This window comes from Narcine bancroftii, chromosome 2 (assembly GCF_036971445.1).
Source record: "Narcine bancroftii isolate sNarBan1 chromosome 2, sNarBan1.hap1, whole genome shotgun sequence".
Lineage (NCBI taxonomy): Eukaryota > Metazoa > Chordata > Chondrichthyes > Torpediniformes > Narcinidae > Narcine > Narcine bancroftii.
In genome coordinates this window covers 349,152,654-349,166,832 of record NC_091470.1, presented here as the reverse complement: position 1 = coordinate 349,166,832, position 14,179 = coordinate 349,152,654, and the positions used below count along the sequence as shown (strand labels likewise).

General features: G+C 43.2%; 1 protein-coding gene across 9 annotated transcripts in view; it reads right to left on the bottom strand.

Annotated features, from left to right (window-relative positions):
- tsnare1 (T-SNARE Domain Containing 1) overlaps positions 1 to 14,179 on the bottom strand; it is a 962,849-nt gene that overhangs the window by 838,670 nt on the left and 110,000 nt on the right. The window contains exons 1-2 of one of the 9 annotated variants that reach the window (XM_069922269.1): positions 12,932 to 13,143; positions 11,003 to 11,141 (exon numbers count right to left, since the gene is read on the bottom strand). The exons of 6 other annotated variants lie outside the window; for them this stretch is intronic. The gene's annotated coding sequence lies outside the window, so the exon portion shown is untranslated. Of the gene's footprint in view, positions 1 to 11,002; positions 11,142 to 12,931; positions 13,144 to 13,183; positions 13,250 to 14,179 lie in introns of those variants that run through there. 2 more of the 9 variants (XM_069922272.1, XM_069922270.1) reach the window with 2 other exon arrangements.

Sequence of the window (14,179 nt, the reverse complement as noted above, 5' to 3'; positions counted from 1 at the left end):
TTACTTTTCTCCTTAGTGTACGACATCACCCCCCTCCGCATGCTGAGTTCTTCCAGCATCTCATTGTTTGTTAAGGATTCTAGCATCGACAGTTTCTATATTTCTTTTCTTATCGTATTTTGGTCACCTCCAGACCTCTCTTCTATTTCTGACAATCCAAATCTCGCTATGTTCTTTGGGACTGGGAGCACATTATAGTTCAGAGAGTGGGATTTGCACCCCAGGCCGATCTCATTCTCCTTTTTCTGCCAGTGTTGCTAACCTACTTTGGCATACAGTTGTTGATCCTCAGATTGGCGAGCACCTTCATGGAACAGGCACAACATGCCGAGCAATTAGCAGTTGGCTTCTCCTTGTCCATATAATCATATAATCATTTACGGAGCGGAAACAGGCCATATCGGCCTTTCAAGTCCGCACCAGTTCACTAGAACAACTCCACTAGCTCAAACCTCCCGCTCACCGCCAATAAACCTCCAACCCTCTCACCTCCATGTACACATATTTTCTCTTGTCGTGTATCTCAGAAATTCTACTAAAACGGATCTTGGTTTTTGTTGTGACTGTGGTTTCGGGGCTAGTGTTCTGTGTGCCCTTTCTATTTCCATTCCTTCCTGTATTTCTGGCATTCCCAGGACCTTTGGGATCCATTCTTTTATAAATTCTTTCATATTTTTGCCTTCTTCATCTTCCTTTAGGCCCACTATCTTTATGTTGTTTTGCCTATTATAGTTTTCCATTATATATTTCTTCTGAGCTAACAACTCTTGTGACTTCTGTGCTTGAGAGTAATCCCAAGCATGTTTGTCTCCCCTTTCGAGTACTGGGCAATGGAAATTCAAAATGCAAAATGACAATGAAGGATTAAAGATGGGATAAAAGCTGGAAAGCCTTCAATCAAAAATCCAGATGTCAGCAGAAGATTTCTGATGGCCGTCAGGAGCCTGTAGTGTTCAGAGGTATCCTTTGGGAGCAACGTGTGAGACTGAACTTCCCACCAAGTCTTGAAATAGCCCCAGCACTGGCAGTGAAACCATCACTGGGCTCAAAACGCTGAAGTCTCATCACCATATTTTTCCACAAGTCTCTTTCTCTTTCTTTTCCTCCTTCCCGAGGAAAAAAAATTCCTCAAAACCTAATCGTTCAGCAAGCTTTGGGGGTTATCACCCCTAATATGTAGCTTAGTGGCGTCAAATTTAATGTCATAATAAGTCTGTAAAACATCATGTTTTACTTTGAAATGAAGATTATTATTATAATCATATCAAAAGTTGCTCAAAACAAAGCATTGATAAACATGGGGAGACATGACCACTGACTTCATTGTACCTGGTAATGTTACAGCCCATTCTCTATTCAGGTTTCTGTCCAACGTAGACATGGAAAATAACTACCCCCCTTCTATGCCTGAGGCCAGAGTCCTCCAAATCAAAGACGTGGATAAAAAGATTGGTTTATACAGATGACCTAAAAACTCATTTTTAGGAACAGGAAAGCATCATTCAATATACTGACTTGAAGACACGAAGTTTAAATGGGTAAGTCATGGAATCTGTTTTACGAACCATATCAACTCCATGTGAAAGTATCAAGAAAAGTCTGTGGAACTGCTCATCCGCATAGCTCTTACTTCAAGAATTGGCTGTTCTAATGCACCTTTGTACAGGCTATCATCTTCAACCTCGTATCAAAATTAAATCCCACTGTTCTCAGTGGAACATTGAAGGATATGCGCTGCTTCCTGCATAATTCAGCAACCTGCTCCAGCTGTGAAAAGCTCTTATATTCTGCTCAATTACATTAGAGTGCAATGTTGTACAACTGTGCAAAGCAGAGGGTTGTTATATGATGCTGCGTCACAATAATTAACATTGGCAGAAAGAAAAATATTAATTGTTGAAAATCCAACATAACAACCAAGAATTAAAGGACAACCCAGATGGGGACTTTACCATCTCCAGAGGCATTTTAAAGGATGGCTCAGACAAACAGGAAGTAAAAGTTAACAAAATCTTTGGAAGTCTGCTCGCGAATTGACAAGAAATGCTCATCACTGATAAAACCACATTCACGTTCCATCATGGACCGAGGTTATCTGTGAACTTACTCGCTCCACACGACCAGCCCCTTATACCCAATGACCAACTGATTGTTAGGCTATTTGAAAGCCTGCATTTGAGCGCCATTCAACAGGCGTACAGGAATCAGGGGTAACTGATGAAGTCCCTCAAAATAAGTCTGTGATTCAATGACAACCTCATTAGTAGTAGTAGTTTATTTATAGAGCGTATTTAACACAACGCACTTGATCCAAAGGACTGAACATACAATTAGAAAGAAATTGGTTACTATCTAAATGATGACAGGCAGCCAAAATACACCAGCATGGCTGGCCATCTTTTTACATAGATTATCCAACTTAGAACATTAATTATTTAAATCCAAACCCATTCCTCCCAATCGCAACAATGAACAACTTCCCAATTTCAAATGAACAACAGTGCTACAAACACCAGACTTCAAAGAACAAGCACTTAACACAAATAAGCCCGACTGCAATTCTGTTTGGATGTTATAAAAAGTCCAACTGCAGCCACCTTAGGGCAGGTTTACCAGCATCGGCAGGACTTAGATATTAAAGTCTGCCAGCTTCAAAAGGGAATCTACCAACCAGAATCACAATTTCTCGAGGAGGCCGAGCAACAGTTCACCTCAAAGCCGGCCCCTCCCGACACTCCCCCAAATCTCAGACAATCCGAATGCCTTGAGGCCTTGTGCACTCCTTGTTGTGTGTGTCTTATTTCTGAGCTAAAGCCTCAAGACACGCAATAAGTACAATGCACACTTGCACCAAAAGTCTACCTTGCTGCACCACACAGGTGCAGAAGATGCACTGAGGGAAACTCAAAAGTTCTGCAGTAGTTCTGATTGTAGCAAAAACACACCGAAATGGTGGAAGAGCTCAGCCGGACTTTTCAGTTTCCACAGAAAAACTAAAGACATAGTGTAGAGCTCATCGAAAGAATCAAAGACTTGTTGATCCAAACCAAGGCTTTTATTAGCAAAAGACAGGAGCTCTTCACAGGTGGCCAACCAGTCCGGAATGATCCGACCTGGCTAGGGTCACAACCCTTTAAGGCCCAGACAATAGGCGTGGCTTAACTCTCAGCCAATCACTGTAAGCACACTCTAGATACAGTAACTATATACACTATGTACATTGGTGATAGATCTGTACTATCACATTCACCCCTTCTTGGAGAACTGACCCTGGAAAAAAAAACAAAAAAACGAGGGAGAGAATGAAAGGAAGGGGTAGGTTAAGGACTGTAGCGGTCAGGGGGTCTGACCATCCGGCGTGACCGCCGTAATGCCGGGATTGGGGTCGCTGGAGTGGTGTCGCCAACGGGCTCGTCAGGTGCGACCGCTCCTTCGCTCAATTTCCCAATCGTGTTGTCGGCAGGGTGGCCCGGGTCGTTGGGGTGCTGTTGGTCCTTCTGTTGCGGCACGGGGCCTGGGGAAAAAGAGTTGGGGAAGGTTGGGTTGGGGGGTTTGCTGGGTCTACCGCGTCCTGAGCTAGGTCCCGCACCGAAACAGTGTCCTCCCGCCCGTCTGGGAACTCAACGCAGGCGTAATGTGGGTTCGCGTGGAGTAGAGTCACTCGGTCGACCAAGGGGTCATTCTTTGAGTGCTGGACGTGGCGTCGCAAAAGGACGGGGCCAGGGACGGTGAGCCATGCCAGTACAGTGGTTCCTGATTCGGATTTCCTCGGAAAAAGGAACATCCTTTCGTGGGGGGTGGCATTTGTTGCGGTACATCGGAGGGAGCGGTTGGAGTGTAAGGCACTAGTGAGAACCTCCTGCCAGAGAGAGGTGGGGAGACCTTTAGACCGGAGAGCCAGTGTAACCGCTCTCCATATGGTGGCATTCTCCCTCTCGACCTGGCCGTTATCGCGTGGGTTTTAGCTCGTGGTCCTGCTTGAAGTGAGGCCACACTCCAGAAGGTACTGTTGCAGCTCTGCACTCATGAATGAGGACCCCCTATCACTGTGGATGGAATTGAGGTACCCGAAGATGGCGAAAATACTGTGAAGGGCCTGTATCACTGAGGTGGCAGTGGTGTCTGGGCAAGGCACAGCGAACGGAAAGCGGGAGTACTCGTCGATGGCCGTAAGGATGTAGGTATTACGGTTGGTCGACGGTAGGGTAGAAGGCACTCTACTCACATCAGAACGAGGGGTCCAGTCCCTAGAGAACTCGGTGGACTTTAAGGCTGCTTCCTCCATTGTGATTGCAATCCGGGCCACGTCCTCTAGTTTTTCTACCCCTTGCTCGAGCAAGCGCAGCCTCACTTCGTTCGATCGGAGCCCGGCCACATAGGCATCCCAGACGAGATCGTTTGTGATCTCGGCAGTAGTTTTGTCCACACAGTTACAGTCCTTGTCCAACGCCTTTAATACTTGTAAATATGCCCTGCTGGACTCGCCGGGCTGTTGCTTCCTCGACACAAGCATGAGCCGGGCATGAACTCTGTTCACTGGTTGATCATACAGTTCCTTCAGTACCTTTATGGCTGCGGTGTAAGTGGTCTCATCCTGGATGTTCTCGTAGACTCTCAAGGACACCATAGACAGCAATGCTGTTAGACGCTGGTTATCCTCCTCCACCTCAATGAATCTCAGGAAGTTTTCAAAGTTCAGCAGCCAGAAGTTAAAGGCTTTGAAGGCTGTAGCTGACTGTGGGTCGATATCAAGTTTTTCTGGCCGAGTTAAACGCTCCATCCCTTTCAAAAAAAAATTATTTTTGCTAATAAAATTGTAGAGCTTGTCGAAAGAATCAAAGACTTGTTGATCCAATCCAAGGCTTTTATTAGCAAAAGACAGGAGCTCTTCACAGGTGGCCGACCAGTCCGGAATGATCCGACCTGGCTAGGGACACAACCCTTTAAGGCCCAGACAACAGGTGTGGCTTAGCTCTCAGCCAATCGCTGTAAGCACAGTCTGTACTATCACACATAGTTCCAACGTTTCAGGGCTGAGCCCTTCTTCAAGGAATAACCAGTTTTTTTTTATGCAAGATGCACCAATAACAATAGTATATATAAAATTACATAACATTAAAGAGAAAGAGAGATAAATATTTGGGGGGAAAAAGTATTCAAACTTACAATTACTGTAAGAAAAAAAAGTGAAATTCCAACAGTGCAAGGAGATCTTTTGATGGTCCGAGTGTAGTTTGTGGTTAGGATGAGAGCACCAAGGAAAAATTCAAGAGCCTGATAGCTATCGGAAAAAAAATTCTTGAATTTCAGGGCAGTGGACTTCGGGCTTCTACAACTTCTGGCTGAAGGTAGCAGCAGGAAGTGATTGTGACCAAGGAAATTGGGATCCTTGATGATGTTGACTGCCTTCTGGAGGCAGTGAAAAATGTTAACCCAAAGTTTCAAATCCCTGAAATTCCCTGATTGCTTTTTTTTTTAACCCCGATTTGCTTTGCAGAAATGTTCAAATTCATGTTCAAAAGAAACAAATTGCAACTTTCATTGACTGGGGGACAGTTTTCCAGGTATCAAGTACAAGTCATGGCCCTTGATGGCAAAATGCTTAATTGATGACGAGTTCAAATCATCAGACCGCTCCACGGCGCTTCACAGCACCACAAATGGCACAGTACAAGTCATGCAATTCCTTCCCTTCCCTGATGAGTTCCTGATTTTGGTTTAAAACAATCAAAAGTTATATTTCAGAACACAAATTTAGCATTAAGGGAGTGACCTTTGATGGTATCTAAACCAGACTTGAGGCCAAGAGCCTTGTTTATTTTGATATTTTATTTATAGTAAAGTATCTAAATGATCAAAACAGTATTTTCATTACATAAAAGACACATCTAATTTTTGCCTTTCTCTTTTTTATTCCCATGTTTCCTGTGATATGCAGCATAAAGCAATTAATCATATTAAATTTAAAATTTTGTAAATGTAGACATACAGCAAGGTAACAGGTCGTTTTGGCCCATGAGCCCGTGCCGCCCAACCAATCTACAACCACAGTTCCTTCTGAAGGGTGGAAGGAAACCGCAGCATCCAGAGGAAACCCACACAGACACGGGGAGAACGTACAAACTCCTTACAGGCAGTGGCAGATTCAAACACCAGTCGCTGGTGCTGTAACAGCGTTGCGCTAACCGTACCACCCAAATACAATGAAAATATGATGATTCTTCAAAGAAAGCAAAATGAGCAAAAGGATCGGGGTATGATATTAGCCTGCAATCTCTCTAGTTTCAGCAAAACCTGGTAGCTCAAGCACACTTGATGCACAATTCATGGAATAAAAATGTCCTACCACAATAGCCAAGAACAAAATGAGCCTCATGATAGGTCTTTATGAACTGAGTGAACGCCTTGTAATACATAATTATGCGGCTAATATTAAAAAGCATGTCATTTTGATTTTTATTGTTACTAATAACTCAACTGAACCCATGGCTGATAGGGATAAGCAGCATGACATGGGCAACCCTTACAATTTTGTAATCAAGCCAGACTTAAAAGATTTCATTAATGCGGGTCAGGAGATTCATGAGGAATGAAGCAACATAATTACACATGACTGCAAGCCGATCAAGACACAATATGCAAATGTCATTAAAATGCTACAATTATCTTGTTGCAAAGAAGCCAGCTTTGTACAAGTTGAAGACCAATAGGCCATTATTCATTAAATTTTGATCTCGTTTCTTTAAAATATTTACTCTTTTCACTGTCGCCCTTTGCTATGTTGTTCCATGTGACTCGATGAAACAATGCAATTTGTCCAAATAGTCCTCCCAAAAGGTGTATCTGCTCTCACATACAAATCTATATGTAGTTTCTGATTAGCAGCCATGAAGAAGATTACGATGATTTAAAATATTACGAAGGTTAAAGTTGGCATCGAACAGCACAGATTTTATTTTGATCATAACTGTTTGGAACATTACATGCTTCATTAAAACATGAGCATTCTTGCCTCAAGAATAGCAGGACTCGTCAATCAAATCATATTGGCATCAAATTTAGGAACACCAAAATGAACAATGTGGTTTTTTTTTGTTGCTAGTTCGCCCGAGTCCAAAATGACTAGAATGAATTTGTAAAGCCTGAAAGAGATCCACTTTGCATAACTTGTTATGACTCTGTGCGGTGATGTCATCCACCATTGAAGAGAGCATGAAAACAAAAGCAAACAGAATGCAATGGATAAAGACAGGTAATTGGAAACACTCAGCCTGTCAGGTGGCATTCTGTGCAGACACAATGCAAACATTCCCAATTTATTACCTGCCATCATAACAGAATAAAGGCAGGATCACTGAACTGCAAATAACACCACCTGCAAACTCAGTTATCGTGCAGGAAACAAACGACTCTGAAAACCAACTTTCAAAACACAGCTCCATGAGAGATCAAAGTAAAACACTTCCAAGGAATGGGAGGTTTGCTGTTCTGAGAGAGTCGTAGAGAGTGAAATAGAAAAAGGGAACCACACTGAGAAGGTATCCATAAATTGAAGGTGTTCCTACTGTTCCACAACTTCCAACACGTGTCTTCTCACTTCATCTGTCGTGAAGTAGGTCATTAACCACAAACATGGATTTGGTTCCTCCCTCCATAGACTGCTACATGACCTGCTGAATATTTCAAGCATTTTGATTTTTACATGCGTCATTCCATGTGCTGATGTCTTTGTCAAGTTCTTACATGAATAATTAAGCTGGCCTCAAATCACAGGTGGAGTCTGAGTCAAACCGAGTGGAAACAGACCACAATCTCAGGAAGTGTTTCCCATCATTAAAAGAAAATGGCGGAGCTGCAGGAGTCACTGTAACAGCAGCGTTGCCACTGATGCGGACCCACAGGGCGCCAGGAGCAGAGATGCAGTGCTCCTGCAGGATCTAACCACTCAGTCAATTGCCATCAGCTCCATACGGGCTTTGAAAGGCCCGAAAAAGGAGCTGATGGTAATTTTATTTAAAATCCTGCGTCCACGGGCTTTGAGTCCAAGATGGTGGCACCTCTGGCTGGCAGCAGCCACTAGAGGTTGCAGACTCCAGGGCAGCGGAGGACTGGCGCAGGACACCAGAAAACGGGGAGACCACCACCCGTCTGAGAAGGAGAAGCAGAGGAGATGACCCATGGGTCCGCGACCACGGTGGCGGACCAGTGAAGGGGCTCTGCACTGAAAGACTCATGCATGTGGCGGGCTGCTGGCAACTCGAAGTGAGGAACCCATGGAGGTCGTGAGCTGCTGAAGAAAGCCGTAGGGAGACTCGCACCCAGCTGCAAACTACTGGAGCCTGGCTTAAAACTGTTTGAAGAGGTGCCAGGTTTCAGATCTGGGATGTGAGGGGGTGCTGAAGACAAAGGCGCTGAAAGTTCTTGACTGTGTCGGAGGATCGGATCTGGAGCTCACGTGGCTAATGGTTTGCACTGGACTCTGTGTGGCTGTGGAGCCTGTGGAAACACTAGAGGCGAATGTTTTGAATCTTGAATCTTGGTTTCAACCAATCGCTGGATGAAAAATTGTTTCCTCTTAATCTCCTACCTTTCACAAAACCTTTGACCTTTTGCTAAAGATAGTTCTGGTGAGGGAAATGTTTCATTTGCTCTCATGATCTTGCAGGCCCCACACTACTGCCTCCCCGACCTCCCCCCACCCCCTTGCCCACACCCATCACTGCTCCAAGGAAAACAAATTCAACCAATCCAGTCTCTCCCTTGTTGTTGACATGCTCTGACCCAGGCAACAGGGTGAACCACCTCTGCAGTGCAGTAACCTACCGTCAACAACGTCACAGGCCTGATCTCTGCAACCCTATTTGAATAAAGCTAATAAAAGAATTTTTGACCTCCAACCACCTGACACCTCTTCTGAAGTTAGAGAATTCTTGTAAAGAGCCACTTTCACGTTTTAAGGTTCCTTTTGCTGGCCCATAATAATACATAAAATTGCAATATACATGATATACTTCAACTTTGGTCTGCTGCAAGGCAAACAAAGAGTTACCATGAGCATTGCCCAGTGCCCCAACAGTAAAAGAGAAGCAAAATTTTTTTTTTTTAATTTAGACATACACCACAGTAACAAGGCTGTTCTACCCAAATACACCAATTAACCTACAATCTGAGTGTTTTGAAGGGTGAGAGGAAACCCACGCAGACATAGGAAGAACGTAGAAAGTCCTTGCAGTCAGCGCCAGATTCAAACACAGGGGTCGCTTGCAATGTGATAGCATTGCACTCCCTTCAGAGGCACCTCCCAGAGCAGCCTCCAATACATCTCATCAGGTGCTCAGGATTTTTCCTCTTTTAAACCTTAAATAGCTGCAACATTCTGCTTCTTCATGGTAAATTTGTTCTGGAATTCTATCACCCACTCCCCCGAAATCCCCAATTACAAGTTACTTCTCCACCAAGAAATACTTCTCATCTGCCTCCTTCCTCTCACCTTACACATGGATTGTTATTTTGGTGTCTACAATTTTTTAGTGATTCCAAATAGTCCATGTTCCATAGAGCTGCTTCCAATCCACTTTGACAGCATTTGTCTGATCATAATGAAATTGGCCTCACTCCAATTCAGGATTTAATTTCTTGTCTATCCTCCATTGCAACCTTAAAACAGAGTTATGGTCACAATCTCTGAACTGCTCTCTCACAGATGTTGCCATCGCTTGCCCAACCACATTCCCAAAGAAGCTTCAGCACTGCTACTTTTCTCATGGGTCTAACTCTATCATGGCTCAAACAGCTCTCCTGGATTCAATATGAAATACTGCCCCCGATACCAAGGCAACCCAATTAACTTTGAGCACACAGAAATTTCCTACTCATATTCTCTGTATTCATCTCGCTTCCCAATATGGCCATTTTTAAATGAAGTAGGAGAAAGATTTTCAATTCATTCCAGTATTACACATATCAGAAATTAAAAAGTTAATTCCAGAGATCAAAGTTGAACCCACATTACAGAAACGGCGAGGTAGCAGCTCTTTCTACCATCTAGCCCAGTGGTTCTCAACCTTTTTCCACTCACATACCACTTTAAGTAATCCCTATGCCATTGGTACTCTGCAATTAGTAAGGGATTGCTTAAGGTGGTATGTGAGTGGAAAGGGAAGGTTGAGAGTCACTGCTCTAGACCCAAATGTTACTGAAATATTTTGCTTGAGAAAATTTGTCACTGGCCCATTTCCTTTGGAGTTATGAAACCACGCAAATAATGAGTCGATTAGGTATGATTAAAACAGTGATTTCCAAACTTTTTCTTTCCACTCACATACCACCTTAAGCAATCCCTTACTAATCACAAAGCACCTACGGCATATGGAATACTTAAAGTGGTATGTGAGTGGAAAGAAAAAGGTTGAGAACCATTGCTAAATGTGACAAAGATTCACCAGACTGATTTCTGGGATGGGGATGGACTCTGCAAAGTTCAAGCAGGCCAGACCTGCACTCCCTGGAGGTTCAAAGAATAAATAAAACAATGAAACATTATTTTTTTTCTGGATTAACAAGTAATGCAGGGATGATGTTCCCCATAGATGGGGCGAATAGAATCAAGAGCTTCAGACTCTATAATTAAAGCACAGCCACATTGAAAATAATTTATACACCTGGGCAGTTGTGAAATTCTGGAATGATATTTGACCAGCATATTTTTACATCATGCTCATCTTATGAATTTCTACGGACAATAGAGAACAAGATCAGAAATGAAAAGTTCCAAATGCAGTCAATTCACAGAACAAATGCTTCTGACCATTGAATCCGTATGTACTATCCACGGCGCAGCGAGACTAATCCCATATTAATTATTTTTTTATTCTCTCCATATTCCTTTGAATGCCCACCCCCACCAAACTCCACAAATCATTTACATATGAGGTACAAGTGACAGTGGCCAGATTGCTTTCCAACCTGAAGGAGTTTAGGATGTGAGAGGAAACTAGAGTACCTGGAGGAATCCCATGTGTTCGTAGGAAAAATGAGCAAACTCCACACAGATTGGACCTGAGGTCAGGATTGAATCCGGGTCTCTGGCACTACAAAACAATGGCTCCACCAGCGATGAACTCCTCTTGGGTCCAGAAAAACTGGGATGGCAGGGGTAAGCAGCAGGCAATGAAAATTTACAAAATAGTTCTTGGCGATATGTTCAATACATTTCAAGAAAAAGAAAGAATCAAAAGCTGAGGAGAGAGACAGGAACAAAAAGTCCCTGAAATCTATTAATAGGAGATTAATGAGTTTTTCTTTCAAAAGGCTGTTGTATCTGAATACTAACAAAGGTAAAATGAAGGAAAGATTTCAACAATAAAGATCACAAAATAAAGTAACAGTTCAGCCCATCAAGTCTGCTCTGCAACTCCACCCTAGTTCCAAATGTCATCTATCATGACAAATTTGATACCGATCAATCTCCTCCTTAAACTCCCCCAATAGTCGGGCCTCCACAGATGTATGTGGCAACAAATTCCACAAACCCACGATCCTCTGGCTAAAGAAATTTCTCCTTGTCTCTGTTTTAAATGGGTACTTTCTAATTCAAAGACTGTGCCATCTTGTCCTAAAAACTGTGCCCTCTTGTCCTGGATTCACCCCCCAAGGGAAACATCTTATTCTTATCTACTCTGACTAATCCTTTTGAGCATTTGAAATGTCTCCATGAGATCCCCTCTCATTCTTCTATACTCCAATGAATACAGTCCAAGAGTTGCTATCTTCATGTTAGTCCTTGCAATTCAGGAATCACCATGGTAAATCTTCCCTGAACTCTCTCCAACATCATTACATCCATTCTAAGATAAGGGGCCCAAAACTGCACACAGTACTCCAAATGAGGTCTCACCAGTGCCCCAGAGAGCCTCATCAACACCTCTTTACTCTTAAACACTATTCCTCTTGCTGAACAGATCAGCAAAAGAGAACAATGAACAATACAGATACTTCCCAACTTGCAACCTATGCGACTTACGTCCATCTGCACATATGACCAAATTCTTTTTTAAAGTATAAAATATACGCAATTTATGTTGTATTTGACAAATTATAACAGGAATACATGGCATGTAAGAGTTATGGCATGTAAGATGCATGGCATTCCGGATTATGTAGGCTGGGTGCGGCCATCTTGATTCCTGTATGACTGTACCAGTCTTCAGTTGGCGCATGCACGGTGAGTTCACGAATTGGAGTTTGGTTGGTGCATACGCGAGAGTTAAGGGCACAAATTCAAGACCGTTGGGGTGCTCAACTCTTGTGCATGTGCCAAATCAACTCTAATATGCGAAACCACCACGCACTCTCCTACCAAAGACTCCTACATGCCCACAGGAACCAAGATGGCTGCGGCCAACCTACGGACCCCAGGACACCGACTAACAAGGTAAGTACACAATTCCAAGATACATCCATTCCGAGATACAACCAGTCGTCCAAAACGGAACATGGACATATGCTGGGGAGTACCTGTATTGTTATATAACCATGGCACCTATCTTCTGCCTCCAAGAAAATATGCGAAAGACTGATTTACTTTTCCCAATTTTTTTTCATCTCCTTCGGTTCAAAATCAGACAAGCTTGAAATATCTACTCACTACTTTTGATATACAGGGTACTGTTCAAATTTCCCTCAATGAATATTCACAAATGAACCTTCAATCTTACAGTTTTTAGTGTTAGTGTACAAAGGGTGCTGCTCCACAGACAACAGTTCTGTAAACCTCCCAATTTTTCAGTGTTGTTAAAGTGATATTCAATTCAACAGATGTCATGTGACATGAAATCACAGGAGGCTGTCCACTTTCGCTAATCCTACAAAAATACTTTTTTTTAAATTCTCCTCACATTCCCTTCAATGACCCCCAGATTCTACCACTCACTGGGATCAAGGCACAGATGAAAAGATTTGATCCGAATACTAAGTGAAGTGCAGAATACGAGGCAGAGCAGAACGGAGGTAAAAGACAAGCCATAGGCTCATTGAATGGTGGAGTCAGCTTGCAGGGTTCGATGCCCTATCCCTGATTTGAGCTCTTATATTCCAACAGCAAGGACTGGTTGCGAGGAACAGAAATGCAGAGCAATTCCTCTTGCTAATCTAAGCAGAGTGGGAGAAACTTGACAGTTGTTACCTCTCTAATGAGCTGAGATATTGTGATGCATCTCAATGTATTATGATGCACGAATATGGCAAGACCATGACTGCTTCAGTCGTCATCCCACTGTATGAAATTTCAGTTGCGTCTCACAGTTGAAAGCCTGATGCTGCAAATTTTTCCAGTGATGCAGTAGGTGGGGTTACTGCCTTACAGCAATCAGGTTAGACCCTGACCTCCAGTTGTACAGTTTGAGATGTGCATCAAGCAAAGATCTCCTGGTTAGCTTGTAAACTGCTCTTCTGGCAATTGGGTGGTAGAAGAAACAAAGGAATTAATAGACATGCAAAGGAGAATAAAACTCAGGAAAATAATAGATGATTGGCCTCTCTATATAATATGAAAGTAAGGGGGAAAATTCACCGTGTCTTTCTTTCCACCATGACGAGATGGGGAGAAATGCACATTTGGTGGAGAAGCAAACCAGGATCATGATCTTATCGAATGGTTGAGAAGGCTCGATGGTCCAGATCATTTACCCTCACCCCATTTGCTACGTGTGGCATCAGAACTCTACTGGGAATTAAATGGAAGACAGCAGCGCAACATTGAATGGATTTAAAGGAGCGGCGCAGGCAAAACACTTGGGGCAAGGAGGAAGGGTGACTGTAGGGGAGGAAGATCAGGACTGCTAAAACATGGATTATAGAAAGTATTGGAGGGGAGACTGAGGTGGATGGACAGCCTGGAGATTTGGAGGTTTGCAGTGAACTGAGATTCACAGGTGGTGTATTATACTGATGGCTGGCTATGCGCCATCTACCCATGTATAACCATGGTTTCCCGCCTAGACCCTGAGCCCCTCTGAAGACCACTGTAAGATCTACCTTCGGTTATAAACTAATAAAAGCCTATGTTCTCCCTCCAGTTGTGAGAGCTTTTATTCACACTACAATTTTATTAGCGCATTCTCTAAACGATGGAAGCGCTACTCAAGCCAGGTATGCTGGTAGACCCTGTGTTCCCCAATGC